This window comes from Pteropus medius, unplaced genomic scaffold, assembly GCF_902729225.1.
Source record: "Pteropus medius unplaced genomic scaffold, Ma_sr-lr_union100, whole genome shotgun sequence".
Classification (NCBI taxonomy): domain Eukaryota; kingdom Metazoa; phylum Chordata; class Mammalia; order Chiroptera; family Pteropodidae; genus Pteropus; species Pteropus medius.
The window spans coordinates 15,934,270-15,956,268 of NW_024349800.1; the positions used below are offsets into that span (position 1 = coordinate 15,934,270).

The window sequence follows — 21,999 nt, forward strand, 5'->3', positions numbered from 1 at the left end:
ATTTAGCAGTAATTGATTCTTAATTTCTTCTTAATAATCTACATTTCTGAAATTCCATGTAATGAACACGTGTTATTTCATAACCAGAAAAATGTTACCTTCTTTACTATCCCTTGGCTTTAGCTTGACAAGGAGTTTGAATTCATAACTAATTGGAGGAAGGGAAATGAAACATCATGAAACTTTCTGGTTCATGAAACTTTCAACATGAATGAAAACCGAATACGTTCCATAACATTTCTGAAATGCTGATCTCTCTACTTTAGACCGTCAATTTATTAAGTTATAAGACCATGAAAATTTTCATTACCTATTTCAAATACCTCTGCCAATGCTCACTTAGGATTTTTTTTAAAAAATAACTTAGCAACATGAAACTCCAAAGCACAGCACACATATGAAAGGAAGTTAGCAACCAAAATGCAAAGTGATGTTAAAAATGGTTTGATATTTTGTTCATTCAGTTGTTTTCATTCTTTCATTAATATTTGAATTTTGTACCTTAGTAAAGAGTAAAACAGATAGTTTTCCTTACATTGGGGAAGGAGACATTCATGATCACACAGATAATTGTAAATTGTAACTTTGAAAACTGTCACTAAAGGAGAGAGACAGCCTAAGTGAGGTCCTTAAAAGTGGACCTGGACCATCGGACTCTGGAGTTGGATGCCTGGGATTGATCATTTCTGCCATATACTAGCTGTGCGACTCTGGGCTAGTTACATAAGCTCTCTGACCTCAGTTTGCTGACGTGGAAAATGGAAAATTTTAAATATCTGTTTCATAGGATTTTATGGATATTGAGTTAATATTTACAGTGTTTATAATAGTGTTTGATGCATAGTAACATCTAGTTAAATTTTTCATAAGTGAATAACTAGAATGAAGCACACATATTGTGAGCGTTTAATGAGGAGGTATACCTGAGGTGGCCGGAGAAGTCTTTTCTGAATGACAAGAGTTATCTATGTAAAGGGCATGGGGTGAGGGAGTTGTATCAGATTAAAGTGGAACACAGAAAAAATCAGGACAGAAATGTAGGGCATGTTTGGCCACATTAAATATTTGGGTGTTTATTAAAGTGTTATTTGGGAGGTACGACTTGATCAGGTTTCTGTTTGAGAAAAAAAAAAAAAGCAAACTCTGATTAGAGTAAAGACTGGAAGAGAACAACTGACAGGGGAGGATTTGTTAGGGAACTATTATTATAATTATCTAGGTGAGAGATAAGGTAGCTTGAACAAGGGCAGAGACAGTAGACAAGAAAAAAGAAACAAATTTCAAAAGCTTTGGGAGGAAAAAGAGAATCTTTCTAGTGGTAGACTATATACTGATAATAAGAGAGAAGAAAATGTCAGTTTAATCCCTGGGTTTCTGGACTGACTGAGACAGGGGCCACCGGAGAAAAAGGTGAGACTTGGCAGGTAGAACATGACTTTGGATCTAAATAAGTTGAGAAGAGTGTAAAATGTCATGAGAATTTAAAGATAGAAGAGGTCACCTCTATTTGGGGAGCTCTGACAGATCTTACTGAAAAAGGTAACATTTGAATCAAGTCCTAACAGATGACTTAGATAGGTAAGAGAAGAAAAATTTTTGGAACTGGATTGATTGATTGATTGATTGATTGATTTCCTTACTTATTTACTTATATTTATATAAACCATAGAATGTATTTGGAAAATGTTTAACTGGGGCGTACATTTCATGCAGGAAATTATTAAAGAATACAGTGATTAAGACCAGGTAAAGCCAAATCATAGAACCCCTGCGATTCTAGTTGTGTGACCAGAACCTTGTTTCACATGGAGAGTGTGCTGGTAGCTCAGTGCAGGATAGACTGGGCAAGAGTCATGGAAGGAGGCCAGGAAAAGGTATTTCAGCTGAGAATTCTGAAATGTGAATGGAAGAAAATAGAAATATGTATAAGAATTTGCATGCAGCACAAGAACTGGGGGCTGAGTGCACATAGTGGTGGGAATCAAAGATGACAAAGATGACCCCCAAAGAATGTATCATCTCAATAACATTGGTATTAAACAGAATTATTATCAGAAGCCTCTGAAAATAGAAGGAGGTTTGAGAAGGGGCTGTTGGGTTAGGTGATTACCTAGTCACTCAGTGAATAGTTATGGAGTGCCAACTCAGTACCAGACAGGATATACAGGAGATATAACAAGGAACCAGACAGATAAAATCTCTGTCTTCAAGGGCTTTCAATTCTTATTTGGGGAAATAGACAATAAGCATGTAAATATATATAAGATTTATTTTAAATATAAGATAATTCATTACAATTAGAAGACTGTACCTTCAAGAGAGTATTTCTCCCAGTGGAATGCTAGGTATCAAATTGTAAATGTATATGGATTCAGCGAGTTATTAAAAATGGAGCTAGTGGGCATAGACTGCTATTGAAAAGGAAACACATAGAAAGTAGCAGTTTAAAGGGAAGATACAAGTGTGTTAACTGGAAGAAAGGAAAAAAATTAGAAACAGAGTGCTTGGAGATGTGAAATAAAGTGAATAATTAATGGGGCAAGTCTTGCAGAAGAGGTGAGATTTTTGAGCATAGAATAAACTATTGGCTTTGAGAAGGAAAATGGATCTTCTTCTCCATTAAAAGAATTAAGAATAAAATGACAGATAAAAGAACAAAGAAAATGTAAGGCGGGAAATACCTGAGGGAACATGAGTCGGGGAATGAGTTGGACTTTTTTTTAAATGATGTTATTCACCTTAAGGAAAATAAAAGGGGCTGTGGGTGGGTTTTCAGGTTTGAAGAGAGAAATTAAAAATAAAAAAAATAAAAAAATAAAAAAAAACCTTTGGAATGGCAGCTATAAGGATTATGTAGCAATCAGCTTAGCAGGGTTTGCCGAGGGCTCATCCAAGGTTACGAGCCATGAGTTTTTGGAGCATCTAAGCAGCATGACTTTCTCTAGCAATCTGAGAGCAGAGAACATAGAAATTTCAGGTCATAGAACAAAATTAAATAAAATTAAACAAATAACTGGAAAACATGATAGGTGGTCAAAGGGATTAGGTATATAAAAGTGTTATTGAAATGAACAATGATGTGATCAAATATGGGCAGCAAACCTGGAATCCAGGGGGGAAGTCATGGTCAGTGCCTGACAAAACGAGAAGCCGAGGTAGAATAAGGCAGTTGGAGGGGTGGGAACTGAGATTACGCAGAGGAAGAAACGGCAGAAACTGGGATGCAGGGTTGCAGAAGTTCTTAGAAATGCTATAATCAGGATTTAGGCCTTAAGAAAAAGGTATGGTGTACAGTAAGGGTTTTAAAAAATACTTTTGAAATTTCGATCCACTATTTATGTACAGATCTCTATGTGAAATCCTAAGATGCTAATTAAAGCCTAAATATTTGACATGGTAATTTTACAATTCTTTGAGGAAATATGAAGATGCACTTCATCTTTTGAACGGTCTAGTTTTGCAAGCAATTGTTATTAATACGAAGTTGCGAAAAGGAAACTTCAGATGCCTTTTCTGTGCTGTTGGCAACAATCTCACCTGGGCCAGAAAAGGAGACTGTGATTAGATTATTAACTAGAAAGTTCCTAAATGTGCCTCATGCTATATTTACAATGATTGAGTTAAATTTCATTAACCCCAGAGTTTGGTGATCAACTTGGGGAACAAACAAAAACTAAAGAAATAGAAAAGAACATTTTCTCCTAATGTTCTGCTACTCCGTAGAGAAAATGAATTTTTACGAGCTACATTATTTTGACTGGAAGAAACAAAACTCTGACAAAGTGGTTATCATTTTCAAACAGAAAAATAAACACATATTTCCATACCTTAAAGTTCAAAGTGTTCTTTTGAATTTAGTCCAACTGAGTATCAATGTTCATGGATGAGCTCTGAATTGCTAATACAATGAGTGACTCTGGGCCAAGGATTCCAAGTCCTAAATACAGAATAAGAAACAAAATATCTTACCTATCCCCACCTCACATACCCTGTAAATGACACACTTCTGAAAGCAACATCAATTGGCGACACATTGTGATGATAATAGAACCAAAACATTTGGTTATACTAATTCCGTAAGAGCAATTTTACATCGCCTGAACAGCACAGACATTTCTCTGAGGTCACCTGGAATAATCTGCTTATTTTAGATGAATTATAGAATATCGAACTGACTACATTGCTTAGTCTAATTTGGTCACATTTCTATAGATATGACATTTCATTTGTTTTCTTCTACGATGGAAGATTTTTTTTCCTCTTCTTTTCTAGAATTCAGAAAATAAATTTATCTTCTTAATATGGTTTAGAAGATCTGCAAAATATTTGATGGTCTGCTTTCATTGGCATCAAATGGAAGCAGATGGATCAAGGCCTCCAAATTACACAGCACCAGGAGATATCATTCTACAGAACATAATATTGTGTCCCAGGGGGTGTCATTCACATTATATTTTATATTATGTAACGTGGTGGCCCTGTGGAGAGCAGATGACAAATGAGTTTATCAGGTAAGTGTGCCTTATCAAATGTTTGTTGTGTGGAACAGGTTGTCTATTCATCATGCAACTTTTGCCTGGCACTAGTCTAACCCTATGGGAAGGATAACATGGTTATCTCATTTTACACAAGAGAAAACTGAGTTAAAGAGACATTATGTACCTTGCCCTTGGTCATAAAGCTAATAAGTGGCAGAGCCAACATTTGAAACCAGGTAGTCTGCTGCCAGAATCTGGGCTCGTCTGCTTTTTAAACAGAGATGAAAATCAAAGGAAATTAACAGCAAAAAATTAGAGTTTATGAGATCTACAATGAAAGAAATATTTGGTATAGAACTTAATTTATTATCCAGACTGGGTCTTCCAAAAGCAAGTACTGGATATATTATCTAGTAAGTTTTAAAAATGTAAAACAAAATAAATTGACAGTGTCATCTGAGAGAGCAAATTTAATTACATAGCAATTATTCCTTCCCTGTTAATATAACAACATCAAATCTGTACAAAAAATAAAGAAACCAGGAAGGTTTCTTTAGAGATTATCAGACGCTACTTTATTTTTCTTTCTTTTGAATAAAATAGTGAAAGAAAAGTATAGGCTTTATTTTGCCATGTGTTTTTTTTCATTTAACATGATAAAGTTAAAGTTAATGAATGACAAAAGAGAAATATATGAAGATGTAAATTTATAAGGAATAAATCAAATATCCTAAAAGAGACAATTACTGGTACAGTTAATTTTTGATTGGTTTTAATCATGTGCTTCCTGGTGATAATGTATCTGATCTTATTTTTTTATATATATATGAAAAAATTAAATTTTCATATTTAATTTTTATCTAATTAAAATTTAACTTATGTCTAATTAAAGTAAAATTTTCAGGATTATGAGAGAACTTTTCATAGTATATTACATAGAATTTCTTTAACACAATTTGGTTTTATCAAACAAATTATTTTCCTTGAGTTAAAACAAAACATTACTGATTTAAATATTCCTGACAACCACATAATATAGTTTTTCCCACAAGATGTATCTTCTACTTGACAATGTTCCTACATCATTCTCAGATCCTGACAGATAACATGATTGTGAAGATTTTACAACCAAGCTAGTAAAGTATGTCAGGGTTCACATAAACGAACCTGGCAACTGGTAAAAGGCTTCTCAATAAAATGGAACACTCTTACACCTGAAGCAGCTATTGTTAGAGATAGGGAGATAGAGGCATTTGGATGGAAATTGATTGGCAAAGTCAGAAGTAGTAAACACACTTTAGATTCAACTTCTCTCTGTACCTTAAAAATCAAAGTCACAAATAAGACTAAAGAGAACAAGGATGAAAATTTCCATCCTGACAGCTTTTAAGGAAAAAAATTATTTCCTATTTAGGTTAAAAGTGCCAAAAAGGAGACACATTAAAGAGAACTAAAATTATTTCTAGAAAATTTTCTTCGATTTTTATGGAGTTTTATGTAGGAAACTTTAATTGAACGAGTATTAAAGCCACCTTCTTGGAGAGCTGAAAAATCACCTGATTGCTTCTGAGGAAGAAATCTGAGGCTGCATGCCAATTATTTTGTCATTTCTGAGTGCACAAGATGACTGCACTCAAGAGTGTTGAAAATATTAACATGCAGATTCTCTAGGAGAGAGTGACATCGGTCTCCAGTCGTGAGGAAGAGTACACCCCGAGCCTACTGCTGGCCTCTCAACCATGAATAGCAAGTCTGCAAGTCTGTCAACCTGAGACAATGCTTTCTATGTAGAAAGTGTCAGCATGTGTTTAAGGCATGTGTAATATTTGATTTTTCCAACACCTCATCGTTTATTGACTCAGCAAATAATGCCTATTGTATAAAATATACATTGAAAGAGAAATTTTAGTTAAGACTAGAGAGTGAATTTGAGAAACAAAAAAGACTGGAGAGTGAATTTGAGAAACAAAAAAGATGGAGAGTATGTGTATGTGCGTGCGTGCGTGTGTGTGTGTGTGTGTGTGTGCATGTGCGTGTGCACGCTTATCTTCCTATTCATCTCGCTGGGCCCAGGAGAATGAGAGATGCATGATTTAATAAAGAGATGTAATATCAATAAGAGCTTTTTCTCATCCTTTGTTCTAGCTGGATTTGAAGGTCAGCGTTATTTTACCAACAAATGCTGCCTATGAGAATCCATGGCAGAAAACAAAGATTAGCAGCAAGGCAGAAACAAAATAGGAAATTAAGGAGCTGGCAGCTTTTGCTTCTCACTTGATCCTTCTTCCTTGTCCCTGGCCCTCTTCCCACCTCACAATCTGAGCCTCCCTGCCTGAAAATTGTGGACCAAGAACAGGTGTTAGAGTTTTGTTCTATCGTTTTTAAATAACAAATTTCGCTCGGGCATCTCATCTGGGGGGGGGCGGGGGAAGAGCTATAAGTTTATAAGGATGCTATTGAAGACCAGCTGCTCTGCAACTATTCTTTTCTCTTTTCTCTCTTTACCCCTATTTCTCCATGCACATCATCTCTCTTTCACTCTCTCCACCTATTTACCTTTTATGCCCCCTTATGATTTCAGTTTGCACATGGCTTTGGCTGGTCACAGTCCTGATCCATGACATCTTTTCAACAATTCCTATGTTGCTTTGATTTTAGATTTGAAGATAGAGATGTGATTGGCTCAATTCATTCTTTTGTGTCCAGTCATGGTTCATAAATATTTGGTAACTACTACAGCTTGAATTGTGACCCCCCCCCAATAAAGATATGCAGATGTCCTAACCCTCCTGATACCTGTGAATGTGACCTTATTTAAAAATAGGGTCTTTGTAGATGTAGTCGCATCAAGGTGACATTACAGGTTAGTCCCTTAATCCATTACAACTGGTGTTCTTATCAGAAGAGAGAAGTCTGGATACAGGGACAGAGGGAATATTGCCATGTGAAGATGGAGACAGAGACTGGAGTTATGCTTTCACACGCCAAGGAATGCCTGCAGCTACCAGAACAGGAAAAGTATCCTCCTTTACAAGTTTCCTGCCAGCACCTTAATTTTGGACTTCTCGCCTCCCGAACTGTAAAAGAAGACATCTATGCTGCCTTAGCCACTCAGATTATGGTACTTTATTACAGCAATCCTAGAAAATTAATACAGCCACGTTAGTCAATTTCTCAACCCTTATCCAAATGTTTAGAGCATGTCCAATATCCCAAAATGATACTTTTGCCCTCTAGCTGAGCTTATGAGAAGATTTTTTTTCCTTAGAAATTGTGGGAATAGGTAGCCAATGTCCATATTTCTTGTCAAGAACATACCCGGTGACTATTGCTAATAAAAATTTTCTCCAAAGAAAAAAAATAAATTCTTCTAAAACTGAAATTAATAGTTTTTTAAAAATGTCTTTTTGTTTTCCTCTACCCTAATTCTCATACTTTTGAAAAGAGAATTTAAAAACAGAAAGAAAGATTTTCATACTTAATATTGACCATCATACATCATTTTTTTAATTCTTCTGTTCTCATTAGCATGAGGAAAGGCACTAAAACCTAAGATAAAACCCAAGAAAGAAATAGGCACAATATGCTATTCAACACATCCTACATGTCCCTTTTATTTTTTTTATGGAAATATAATTGACATATAACATTGTATAAGTTTAAGATGTACAATGTGTTGGTTCAATGTATATTTCAATTTGATTATCATCATGGAGTTAGCTAACACCTTCACATATCATTTAGTTGGAATATGAAAGTGGAGAAATCAGGAAAGTGAAGATGTGGGGTAGTGGAGAGAAAAACAGGAGAGACCCTGAAATAGTTCTGTAAAGGGCAAGATAGTAAAGGTTGTTGAGTTGCAGGCTATAGGGTCTCTGTCAAAATTTGTAGCATAAAAAGCAGACATAGACGATATGCAAATAAATGGGCATGACCCCATTACAATAAAATTTAACAAAAATAGAGAAGGGGATTGAATTTGACGTGCAGGCTGTGGTTTGCCAACCCCATGTCCAGAGGATGATTCAAACATCCTGGGGCTTTCCGATGAGGCTCTTCATTGGTTTGCACTCAGCGTGGAAGTGTAGAGCATCCTATCCATGGGGACACTAACTATAATAACCTCTTCTCTTCCCTGTTCCTCCAGAAAATAGATCTCAGCTACAGTCAATTACTGTGTGTGAGAACACACGTGGTCGATGACAGGAACTTCAAGGCATGGAGGCTTTACCCCAAGGAGCTTGGTATCCCTTAAAGGTGTGTTAAGATCTACCTCTGCCTCTAGAGAATCCCTCAGAATTTCAGTGTGCTGGCAGTCACACTTCACCATTTGTTGACAGACTGCCATAGAAATGTCCTTTCTCAGAACAAAAGTAGCATGTTAAGCAGGGGGAATCCATACTGCAAGCATATTTAGATACAGAAACCTGTGTAGGTCTACAGCCCCACAGCAGCTAATAAAGGCAGTCTGATGTTATCACTGAGCAAATGCTTAATGACAGTAGAGTGTACATGAATGCCTTGTGGTACAAAAGAAAGAAAAAAGCCAGTTACCATTCTACAAAGACAGAACATAATATATATTGTCACTGGCCACAGAGGCACGTAACTCATGATGTCATCCTGGCCAGTTTTCAGAGCTCTTCGCATGGTCCACAAAACTCACAGTGTCCTTACACTCACCGAGACTGCTCAAAATGTTACTACCTGCAACAATTCATGTATGAAGTCAGAGACAGATCAGAGATTCCACATAGTTTCCTGACTTTCCAATGTCCAAATGTCCCCAAGGCCCTGTGCTGTTAGACTGTATCTCAGATCTAAAACACTTCCATTTACAGTGGAGAATTCCATCATGCAAAACAAAAACAAAAAGACAAAAAGCACATTTCATTCGCTATCCTGCCAACGATGTGCTGAATTTGGCTTACACCAGCTTGTCAGAGCCAAATGTCGAATTTTCAGAAACTTTGTGAGCTAAATGACATCATGCTGTAGCTTAAAATCAGCCATCTTGAGAGCATTTATTTCACAAACACCAGCAAATACTACAAATCAAGATCTTCCTTTTTCCAGGGAACTAGGTGTTCCACATTTACAGAACACCACTGACCCTGTTCCTGCCCTACTGCACCAGCCAGAAAGTCCTTGGTTTTTTTAATCAGATATTCCACTTCTTGAACTATCTAGTCACTTGATCACTAAGTTCTAAATTTTCAATGTCTTCTATTTTGGAGTCTACCTCTTTATCATCCTCCCCCTGTCACAGAACAACAAAGAAACAATAGAAATCGGCTGTTACATCTCCCACCAACAACACGTCTGGTCCACACGTCAGAGTATCCGTCACTCATGATATTCCTACAGCAGAAACAGCTATTATCACTAAGATCATTCTACATCCCAACCCACCAGCTACAAAACCTCCGAAAGGAGGGAAAATACTTTTTAAAAGTTTAAATTTAAAAGCAGGCATTTGAAAAAAAAAATTAGTGATAAAAATTTTAATTCTAGACTGTGTCAAAAGGAGCACATTCCCCATAAGAAATACAGAATAAGACTAATTCCTCAGACAAGCTGCTTCTGCAAAGTTGAGAAGAGCAGCTGTGAATGTTGGCTTCAATCCAGCTTGATAAGTTAGGGATAGTCTGCTGCTGTTCATGGAAAATTATGACAGGGATTGTTTATCCCTTATGGTTTTCACTTGATTTCTCTCTCACAAAAAGGGAAACAAGCCTTGTTCAAAGTGTAAAACTTTCTAGACTGCAATTATAACATAAGAGGATGAATCCTATTTTTTCTTTTTTTGTATAACTGTACTGCTTTTGCTTTCTCCCCCATTTTTTGTGCTTAATGAGACAGAAAGAAATACTGATATGAAAGTGCACATTTATCAATTGATTGTTCCTAAAATTTACACATAAAATGCTATTTTGACTAAATATCACTCTCATTAGACAGCCATAATGTATAAATTCTACCATTAAAGTATCATTCTTTTTGTTTAAAAAAGTTCTATGTTAAACTATTCATATTTTAATCTGAACCAAATTATCCAAAATTTTAAAAACTTAGACATTCTTTACACTACATTCTTTGTATACCCAGAGTTTATGAGGTCCTGGACTGCTTTAAAGGAATACATATATGGGCCTTAGACTTACTTGATCAAGAGAGTTCATGAAGGATACATGGTTCCTCTAAAGTGTCTCTGAAGATGGTACCAGAACAAGTTTATCTCTATGTAGCAAGGTAAGAAGTTAGATAATATGCCCAAGATCACACAGCTAGTAAATGGTAGAGCTAAGAGTTGAGTCAAGATCTAATTTCAAAATTTTAGTATTTACCCTATATTGTATTGCTTAGTGGAGTAGAAATGAGGATTTAATCTCTGGTAATATGCAACAATCCCAGGGATTATGACATGTCTTTGTTCTAAATGACAGCTATGCTAGATTATGAAAATGTCATCTGGTATTCTGCAAAAATCCTTGGCCAAACAAAGCATGATCTAAGAATTTCATTTGCTGTTTCTTGAAGCCCATGTATTAGGAATCGACAGGAGATGATAATGATGCTTTTCAGTTAATAGGGCTTGCGTTAGTTTCCCATGGCTGCTATAACAGATTATCACAAATTGTGTGCCTTAAAACAACAAAAACTTATTTCCTCACAATTCTGGAAACAGAAGTCCAAAATCAGTGTCAGCAGGACCGTGCTCTATCTGGAAGCTCTGGGAGAGAATCCTTTCCCTGGCACCTTTACCTTCTGGTGGCTGTCGGCATTCATTGCCTTGTAGCCATATCTGTCTCTGCTCTGTCTCCACATGGCTTTCTCCTCTGTTTGTCTGTATTATCTCCCTTTGCCTCTCTCTTATAAGGATATTTGTAATGGCATTTAGAAACCACACGGATAATTCAGGGTAACCACCGTATCTCAAAACCCTTAACTTAACACATCTACAAAGACTCTTTACCCACATAAGTTACCATTTACAAACTACAGAGATGGGGACTTAATATCTTTGGGTGCTCATTACTCATTATATAACACTACAGTAGTATATTTGGTGAAATCTATTTTTCATTCACATACAGGAGAGCTGCATGTAGTGGTAGTTAGATGACTCTATTTGTGCTTCCTTGGAAAAAAATGGACAGGAGACTACCTTTTATATTTTTTTCTTTTCCACATTCCTACCATCCTCTCCACTCCCTATTATCCCCCACTCCACCTTCATCTCCTGCAATTGGGCCAGTTCCCTACTGGAACTGTTTCTGGAGTACAGGTTAGCTGTAGACTGTAAGTAACACTGCCTTAGACTCTGCTATGAACCCTACACTTTGGAGGCACCTGCTCTAGCTTTACTGACGCTGTACCTTTCCTCCACAAGGAAGAGTCCATAGATCAGGAGAAGTGCCCACCTAGGGCTCATGCCCTTACATCTCCCATTCTAGACCATATTCCAGAGACCTGCAATCTTGAAATTCTCTGCCCAAGGATCTCCTAAGGCTTCCTTTCCAAAGATGGAATGCGTGGCCAGTGTAGACACTCCTAGCTCTAAGAGATGACCAAGATGAGGCTATATAAGGTATGGATTCACTTGCTGGAACAGACTGAAACATCTATACACGTGCACTCCAGGTCAGAGCCAGGCGCGGAATGTGAAGGTGGGAGGCCTAAAGGCTGAGTTTCCATGCATTCTTTGACCCAATGCCCTGCAAATATCAGAGGTGGACCTGGTCCTAAGGACAAGAATTGAGGCAGAACCAGGTATGACTGTGAGCTGCCCTTTGGATTCTTCATGACATGCTTGAAGAACACAGAATACCAGATAGTTGGAAATAGCTCAGTAACTACTCACCGATTTAATTTCTAACAATACTAAAAATATGTAATGCTTGTCTTAATATATTAATAGCCATAATCATGTTCATACTTTTTGACTCAACAATTTTGCTTGCTAGAATTTAGTCTTTGAAAATATTTCAAAATAGAGAAAAGTCATTACATAGAGATTTTCATCCCCAAATTGTTTTGCTTTTTAAGTAAATAAAAAGTGGAACATCCCAAATGTCCAATAATAGACACATGGCTAAATAAACTGTATATTGAAATCAACATAATGGAGCTTATAAAAATAATATTTACAAATTTCTTTAATAACATGGAAAATTCTTATAATATTGAGTAATAAATAAAAGAAATATGATATAAAATTATAACAAAAAATAATCTCAACTAAATGCAAAATAATTCTAGAAAAAAATGACTTCAAGGAAATAACAAAATGTTAATCTGGGCCCACAGATTAGATTATTTGTATTACACTTTATAATTTAACTAACAAATTGTCTACAGTGACATACATTACTTTTGCAACAAGAGTTTTTAAAGCAACATTAAAAATACAACATTGAGACCACATACACATTGTGCTTACTCTTTCCCTCCCCAGACCACACTAGATGACCGTAGAGATAGTATTTTTAAGAACATAAACCCACAAAGAGAAAGAGAACAAGAGAAAAGACAATAGCAAATCAAAATTTGGGAACTAGAAATCTGGTGAATAAGACATAATTGATGACACAGAGCTGAAAAGACTGACCTTACTAACGAGCAGCAGGGGACACCAGGTGAGCTATAGAAAAACTCCTGATTTTCAAGAATTGCAGCCACCCTATTAAAAGAGAGTGGGAACGCAGATGGGTTATAAAAACAAGAGGATAAATTGAAAATCTGTACAAACTGCATTTAGAACCTCAGAAGTCTCTCTCACCCCAAAAGAAGACAGAGGCTTATGCTCTTAAAAGAATGAACCAGAAAGATTCTGAGCTAAATACATAGGCAGAGCAGAGGGCGGGCATGTTATATTGAAAAATATGGGCATTATGTAAGTGGTGAGATCTGTTAGCTTCCTCCAGAATGCTAGTAGAGAGCCTTGCACCTTTCAGAAGAGAAACTGACCAGACCGAGAGAAAAGACACGTATTTTATTGTGGAAGTCCCTCGATAAAGAAGCCACCCATTGAGAAGCCCTTGACATTTATACCTAGTTATCGACCAACTTTTTATCACCTCATTCTTAAAAATGAGTGGAATCCAAGGATCATAAGTCATTTGAGGAAAGGCTCCAACATAAAAGAGAGAAGTTAAGATATTCAAAATGTAAGAAATAACTCGGGAGAAACAGAAATGTTGCAGTAAGCAGATAGAAAATTAGAATCAACTATAATTGAAACCCTCAGAGAAATAAGGTTGTATACTTAATCCGCAAAACAAAAACACAAGGCTATAAATCAAAGAACATTGTGAGGAAAAAAAAAAGATCTTTGTACTTTAAAAGCAACATGATAGCAAAATGAAAATCTCAACAACAAAAAGGCTCAGAAGCAAAGTTAACCATTGCAGGTTGAGTAGTAGAGCCAATCCTCAAACCAGCTTTTCCAGTATTCCACTCCCTGCCTTTATCAATCAATACCTGTCCCTAATGTATTCTTATGGAGGGTGGCTGTGGTTTAAAGAATTTATCTGGGCCACTTTAAGCCTCTCTTAGAACTGTTATATCAAAGTATTCTAACTTCATGAGCAATGAAACTTTATTGCCAGACTCTGCCATTTATCTGGAAATAGAAGAATAGGTTTGCTCTCCCCTCTACTTTCCCCCTCATTCTTAAAGGCATTCTATGCGATAATTTCATAACACCAATTGCCCATTGGGTGTTCTATTTTCTTCTTCCAGGCAGCACAAAATTGACTCTACTTTTAAAGCCTATGGAAATAGTAACTAGAATTAGGAAGAGGTATTGACATGCTCCCAGAGGTAATACACAGCTCCAGCAGTAACTTTCACTAACGCCGGCCAGCTCTACCCAGAGATCCAGAGATGCAGGCCTACCCTGAACCATTTTTGCTCAGCCCTTCATTCTCTCCAAGATCATTAATTACCCACACCTTCAGCCCATTCCTGCTACACATAGGTGCTATGAACACAAGCCTGTCTCCTTTTATACGGTCGTTTGAAACTGTCACAACAGCCAAAGCTCAGATTTAATCATTTAAATTAATGCATTTTCTTTAACAAATTGTAACAGTATTTAAGTACAGTATGACAGATCTGGGACTAAAACAACACCGTTGATCAGTGTTGTTCTCACAGCCAAAGGTCTATCTTTGTGAAGAGCTAAATTCCTAGTTTTAAAAAGCTTTTAGATTTTTAATTTTACTGTGCCAAAAGCTTTTAGTTGTTTTTGTTGTTATTTGATATATACTGGAGTTCTAGAAGAACCAAATATACAATTATCAAACTTGTTTCTAGTTGCATTGAATCAGAAGCATTACATAAAATAAAAGTTCATTAAAATAGATGTGTCCTGCTATGAGAAAGTTCAACAACTGAACCCATAAAACAAATGTGTTGGAAGAAATCATTCACACCACTAGATGTCTAAACAATTAGAATTTGTCAAAAATAAAATTCTTTAGTCCACTTAAACTACACCCCCATACTTTGCCATTTATTAACTATATACTTTAAGCACATAAGTTTACTTTTACAAGAGCTACAATAGTTATCAGGTAGTTTCCAAAATCATTTAGTATGTCTTACCTCATTTGATCCCATTTACAACACTGTTGAGTATGCAGAGCAACTCTTATCTCCAATTTATAGATGGTGAAATGACTTGTTATAATGACAATTCTGAAAACAGATTTCCTTCACATAAATGTTCCTTCTTTGCATATACCAATGCTTCCAGCAGTAACTAAATCCAGAAGGAGCTCAATAAATGTTTCTGGGGAAAACAAAAACCATACCTGAAGAAAATATTTACTTTCAAAGTTATATTTTAAGGGATTTCAAAGAACAATGTTTGCAGGAATAACACATGGTAAAACTCTGATGCAGCAAGGGTTTGAATTTTTAGCTTCCTAGAAGAGACAAAAAGTCTCTTGACTCATACTCTGAACTTAAGTCACTTCTTGAGTGAAATGTCAGCTTGGCTGACTGTATCTTTTACAATAGTCCTAGCTCAGAAATCAATAAAATAAATAAGGTAAAGTCTAACTAATGCTGAGCTACTTGGAGAATAAGTAGTATAATCTGAAATATTGAAAGCTATTAAAGAAATAAAGTTAGTTCTACTATTTTGAATTACACAAAGCAACTCAAAGAATGCTAACAATATGACTTTAGTGGAGAAATAAGTATGACTCATTATTAGCAAATAAAGTGTTTCTTATCACGGTTGCTTTGAGTAAACAGCTCTGTGACAGAGGTGGCCACATTGTTTAGTGATCATCTGCTTCCATGTATAACCATCTCCAGTACCCAGTCCCAAGGTAGAGTCTGGATCTTATCCATCTCGGTATTGCTGGAGCCTGTCTGGTCCATGTATTACAGGGACTCAATAAATGTTTGATGAGGAAGTTAATTAATGAATAAATAAACTGCTGTTGAATGACTGTTGAATATATCTTGGCAGAGAAAATAGCACAGACCGTAGAGTCAGAACAACTTGAGTTCACTTTCCAGCTCAGCAAAACAGTAGCTACAATATCTTGTTTCTTAACCTCTGAGTCCATCTTGTCTCACCTGTAAAATGAGGGTAACAGCGGGTAATAATGCCAACCATATAGGGTTTCTCTGATGAGGAAATGAGAGAATGAGGTCAGCATTTTAACTGCTTTCCCTGACACCTTGTATGTACTATAAATCTACTTTAACCATGAAAAAATTTATCAGACAAGCTAAACTTCCAATCTCAAAATAGCACAGTACTGAATAATTAAGTCCTGAAATAGTAGGGTTCAATTAAATTCACTGTCCTCTTCCAATACACAAGCTAGGGAATGATTAATTAAAAGTGCATGCCAGTGACCATTAATTAAAATAAAAAATGAATAAGGTATATGTGACCATCCATTAAAACATCTCCATGAATATGGCTTTGATGTCAGTTTGATTATTAAATTAAGTAAATATTCATTGGACTGCTTTAAAATTAATAACTTTGTCCAAGTAATCTGTTGAAATTTGGACTCTGAGATGATTTAATGACAGCGATTTCTACATAGGAAAAGTATGGTTCATGAAATAGCTTGGAAACCAAGTTTAAAGCCAAAAAACATTGAAAGAAACAGAAATGAAATATTGTGAAACCTCTGTGGGAATTCTCCATTTCCACCGTTGCGGAGGATGATAACCTGATAACCTGGCCTGGTGTGACTTCTACTTCCCTGCAAGCCTTCCGACGATGAAAATGTCATGCTGAAAAATGTGGTAATTGCTTTAGGCAAAGGTAAGTTTCCCAGATTACTGGAAAATGTTTTGACATTTCAGTGATCCTTCCATTATGTTTTACAAAAAAAGAAAAAAAAGTTCCAATTAAGCTCAGAGCTTTCCTCTTATTTACTATCCTGACCCTGGAAATGAAGGTTGTGGAAAGTTGAATGCTATTCTTGCTGTGGGAGCACAGCTGAATGCTCTGCAAGAGGCAATAAGAACTCCAAGCCTCCTCCCAAGAAGAAGAGAGATGACGCAAATTGCTGGTTTTTTATAAAGTTTATCACCATTTCCCTACAGCACTGTTTTTTTCTTCCCACTTGGCTGGGGCCCAGCCCAGATGCTCACTTTCAGCCGACTGTAAAAGGGAGAATTCTAATGCTGGAAAGTTCTGTTCCTGGTTTTACTACTAATTTATTGTGTACCGTTGGATAAGCCTCTTCATCCCTTAAAATCTCTGTTTCATTATCTATTAAATGAGGAAGTTGCACCGGATGATTTCTGAAGCCCCTTCCGGCTCCAATATTCTGTGGATGTGAGTGAAAGAAGGTAGAGCCTGTGTGATGATGTGATACCCCCAATGCAGCCAACTGCTCCCCACTTCTAGAGGGAAACGGAGTGTTAGAATGGAGCAACTGGTGGTCTGAGGCTGCGTGGCTCACACACACACACACACACGTACACACACCCAGCTCCAGAGTCCAGAAATGAGACACAGTCCCTGGCAGGTGCAGGCAGGCTCTGGCAATCTAGACAGAGTTTGATTTCCAGGCTTTATCTGGGAAAAAAAAAACAAAAAACAAAAAAACTGAACAAAAGGCCCTTCTATTTCCTCCCTAAAGCTAATTAGGATTCTTTCACTTTGGTTAGTAGAAATCATACCAAAGTAGCTTGAGGAAAAAGGCAGAAATGGTTATACAAATATCATCTGGGCCTAGGAAGGAACTGGAACTGTGGATCCTTCCAGAATCCAGGAAGTGCTCTCCTACTATCTCTTGTGTCTGCTTCTTTTGACACACCTGACTTCTCCCACACCTCCCCTCCTACTTTTCCTTCCCTCCTCCTTCTCCAATCCCCTTCCTCCTTCCCTCCCAATAGGCTTTCTCTACTCACCATCCACACAGAGAAATATGAACCTGCCACTGCTCTTGACTTTATATGTTACAGTTTTACTGACACTTAGAGAAGGACTGGCCTTTCTGAATTCATTTCCAGTCGGCCTGGACAGAGACACTGAATGGACCAGGTGTCTATGCCTTGTCCAACTGTGGCCAAAAAAAGTTTGTGGGGGTGAGCATGTGAACAGACAACAGTTCTAAAATTTTAAATGCAAGGCCTAATCTTCTTACACTCTTCTCAAATATAAACCACACTTCAATCACTGGGTTTCATTTGTTCATCTGAATTTGGTTATATGAATACTCAATCTCACTCACCATTATAAAGCACTAGCTAATGGCCAAAATATATTTTTTAGTTATATTTTTAAAATTTTTTTAACTGTTTTATATATATAAAAATATTTTTTTTAAGTAGTGCTACGCAATTAAGCATAATCACATTTAAAATGAGAGGTCTTTAAATTCCTTTCAAAATCTTACTTGATTTAGTTGCTGCCGCTTGATTCATATAATTCAGATATTAGACTCCAGAGATACCTTCTTCTGGAATTTCTTCCTGAAATAATTTACTCTTAATCAATATGAAACATTGTGCAGGAGTTCCCTAATAGGTTATGTTTATAGCTTATATTATATGAAGATTCCTAATCGATGTCAGGACACTGAGGATAGCTTCAGGAATCACAAGAAGGAAAGAAATATTCGAACACTTCTTTCCTCAGGAAGCATCGAAGAAATGATTGTTGGTTCCTATGGGACATTTATAGAGCCCTTCCTTTCTTAGCTACCAAAGCATCTTGATTTATTTCTACTTATTTGTTCAATCAGCAAGTATTTATTTGTTGTCTACTTTGCAAAAATAATGATTTTCTAGATTCTTTCCTCCACATGTAATCAAATTGGTAATATTTTACCAAGAGAATAATGTGCTCCACTAAGCTCAATTATGAATCACTTGAGATTCATTAAACATCTAATATAAATAAATTTTCAGTTTTATGTTTTTTATTCTGAATAAAACATGTGTTGTAAAAAAATTCAAATGGTAGAGAAATAAAAAAAGCAAAGAGTAAAAGTTTCCTGAAACCACATTCTTTTCTCTATTAAGTTTGCTTGTAAAAATTTTCCTATTCATATACTGATAAAAATTATATGTGTATATAACTCACAAATATACAACTATGTATTATATAAATATACAAATGCACATGAGACATATATACATATTTTTATAACAGAATCAAAATTTCTCTGCAACTAGTTTTCATCACTTATCAATATATTATAAATATTTGCTCTTATCTACCCCATTTTTTTAAAGGCAACACTGTAGTCCATTATCTTGTGGACAAAAAAGAGGCCACATACCTGACAAGCTCAGGGGAGGTCTGCATGGAGGGCCCTACAAACTCAGAGATCGAAAGTAATCACATAGGATGATCAGAAAATAAAAATTCCTAGCTAAAAGCAGGTCACGGTGGGTAGTCACATCCTAGACCTGTAGCCTCCCTGGCAAAGGTCAGTCTTTACCTTAAGTGAGCCTATTGTCTTTTTGCATCTAAGATAACATAACTTTGAAATGTCAGCATAATCTCCTTTTCCGGACTCATGGCACAACTACACGAAAACATGACATCCAGAATCCCTCATTGTTATCTTGTTTCCCACATACCATCTCTATGTACCATAAATGTTAATTATTAACTGTCCTGGACCCACCAATGTAAAAGAGCTATGTGTTTCTTCATTTTGTTTTTTTATCCAATCTCAGATATTTCCTCGCGTTGCTTTCTTCCACCCCCTTAATCTACCACCAATAGATTCCATGTAATCTTTCTTATGTCTCCTGCTTTGATTCTAATGTGTAAAATAAGCTGCAAAACTGCCATTCTCTGGAGCATTTTTTCAATCTGTTGAGATTTTTCTTCACAGCAATTATCAGCTTGGCTCAAATAAACTGATAAAAATTCTCTACAGGTATGGACATACAAAAAAACTTGAATATAACAAATGTCTTTCAATCTCCTAAATATATCCATTTTAGGTCATTTTCATTTTTTTTCTATACAAACAATGCTATTATGAACACTTTTATACGTATCTTTTTTCACCTGGGTTAGCATTTCTAAGGAATGAAATCCTAGAAATAGAATTGCTAAGTCAAAGAGTATATACAGTTATCATTTAGGTAATAACTGTTTGGCAGTGCTTTCCAGAAAGCTTTTACCAAATTATGACCTCACCTAGAGTTCATGACAATTCCTGTTCTTTACACTCTGGCCACCCCTGGGTGTCTGATAAATCACTGCTATGTGTCCAGGTGGGAAAAGTTTAATTCAATGCTCTAATTTGAAGTTTTTAGTAACACACTCTATTTTATTTCTTTTATTTCTTCTGACATTACCAATAATCACTCTTTGCTCACTTTCCAGTGAATTACTCTTTTTATACTGATCATAGAATGCTTTATTACTATTGTTGTTAAACCTTCATGTCTTCACATAGATTGTCATTTGTATAAACTATCTTGGTTTTCAATTGTTTTTCAGCAGGTTTATAATTTGGAACTGACATCTATTTTCTCTTTGTTTTCTGGTTGCCATCTCATGTGTTTTTTTGTATAAGCTTTCTATATTGCTATAACAAATTACCACAAACTTGCGGTTTAAGACAACACAAATCATTAGCTTGCAGTTCTGGAGGTCAGAAGTCTTATAATCAAGGCTTCAGCAGGGTCATATTCCTCTGGAGGCACCAAGGGAGAATCCATTTCCTTGCCTTTTCCAGCTTCTAGTGGTCATCTAAATTCCTGGGCTCATCTTTAAGTCTTGCAACATAAAATTCTCGTGCTCTCTCTCTCTCTCTCTCTCTCTCTCTCTCTCTTTCTCACACACACACACTTTTTGCACGCACACATCCTCCCATCCCTTGGAGATCCTGACTCCTGACCCTTGCTGCTCCTCCTCATATGTGGACCGTTTCCCACTGGCAGGTGTCACATGCTTTTTGCGCCCACCCCAGAATCCCAGGAGAAAATAATCAATCTCCGTTTCAGCATCCCTTAACATGTTTCCAATCGATCAGTCCTTTAGCAGAATCGCTTTGGAGCTGTAGTAAGTGTGGCTGCTGTGAAGGGAGAAAACCCACAGATGAGAAATGGCGTCATCCTAGCTTGTGCTAGCGAAACACTTGATGCACCAAACGCCAGTTTAATTACTTTCTGATCTGGTGATTGGTAGTTGGAACGTTTCCAGCCTCTTCCATTTCAAATCAGAGTGGGCAACCTATATAAAATGGAAAGCCCTGAAGATGTCTGTGGTTCACCAGTCCCAGCCTTCCCACCAAGCCCAGTGTCCCCAGCCACTGCACTTGGGGCCCTTTTTCCAATCCCTCTGCTACTGTAGGAAGGGAAGAAGGGGGAGCATGGCCAAATCTACTCTATGATTAAAAAAAAAAAAAAAAGATGGTGAATTATTTTAAAGAGAAAGGCATCAATCTTTCCTTTTCTTTTGTTAATAGGTCCCTTGCCCCACCCTTCGTCCCTATAAAAGCCTCCATTTTGTACAGTCTCTCAGTGTGCCCTTCCAGTTGCTGGATGAGATGCTGCTCAATTCATAAATCATTTAATAAAGTCAATTGGCTTTTCATAATTTACTGGGTTGAATTTTGTTTTTTAACACATATCAACAGGCTTCAAGAAGTAGGACATGGACATCTTTGAGGGGTCATTATTCTGTCTATTTTACCTTTCAATCGAAAGATTATAAACATCATTATCCATATTATTTTCTACTATTTTGTGATTTTAATTTTTATAATTAGAAATACCTAGACTTTATTTTAGTATAGTATATCATTTATTTAAACCTCATAAAAATAAATAAACTTGCCTCCTTTATATTTCTAGTGCTTTTCTTTTCTTGTTTCTTCCATTCGAATAATAAGTTTACTGAACTCTCATGCATTAGATAGATAGGGGAGAGAGAGAGAGAGAGAGAGAGCACGACACTGTAACTCTCTCTAGTTATTGCCCCCCACGTCCCTATCCATTTGTTTCCCAGTTAAGCTCCTCTGGGACAGGTCTGCATTCTTGGTAACATTACCTCACTTTT

The 21,999-nt window shown here is 36.4% G+C and overlaps 1 long non-coding RNA gene across 3 annotated transcripts in view; it reads right to left on the bottom strand.

Moving 5' to 3' along the window:
* Positions 1 to 21,999, bottom strand: part of LOC120621516 (uncharacterized) — a 138,535-nt gene that overhangs the window by 10,009 nt on the left and 106,527 nt on the right. For 2 of the 3 annotated variants that reach the window (XR_005658182.1, XR_005658181.1), the window contains exons 4-5: positions 15,090 to 15,276; positions 13,090 to 13,161 (exon numbers count right to left, since the gene is read on the bottom strand). This is a non-coding gene — a long non-coding RNA (uncharacterized LOC120621516). Of the gene's footprint in view, positions 1 to 7,899; positions 15,277 to 21,999 lie in introns of those variants that run through there. The other variant, XR_005658180.1, reaches the window with a different exon arrangement.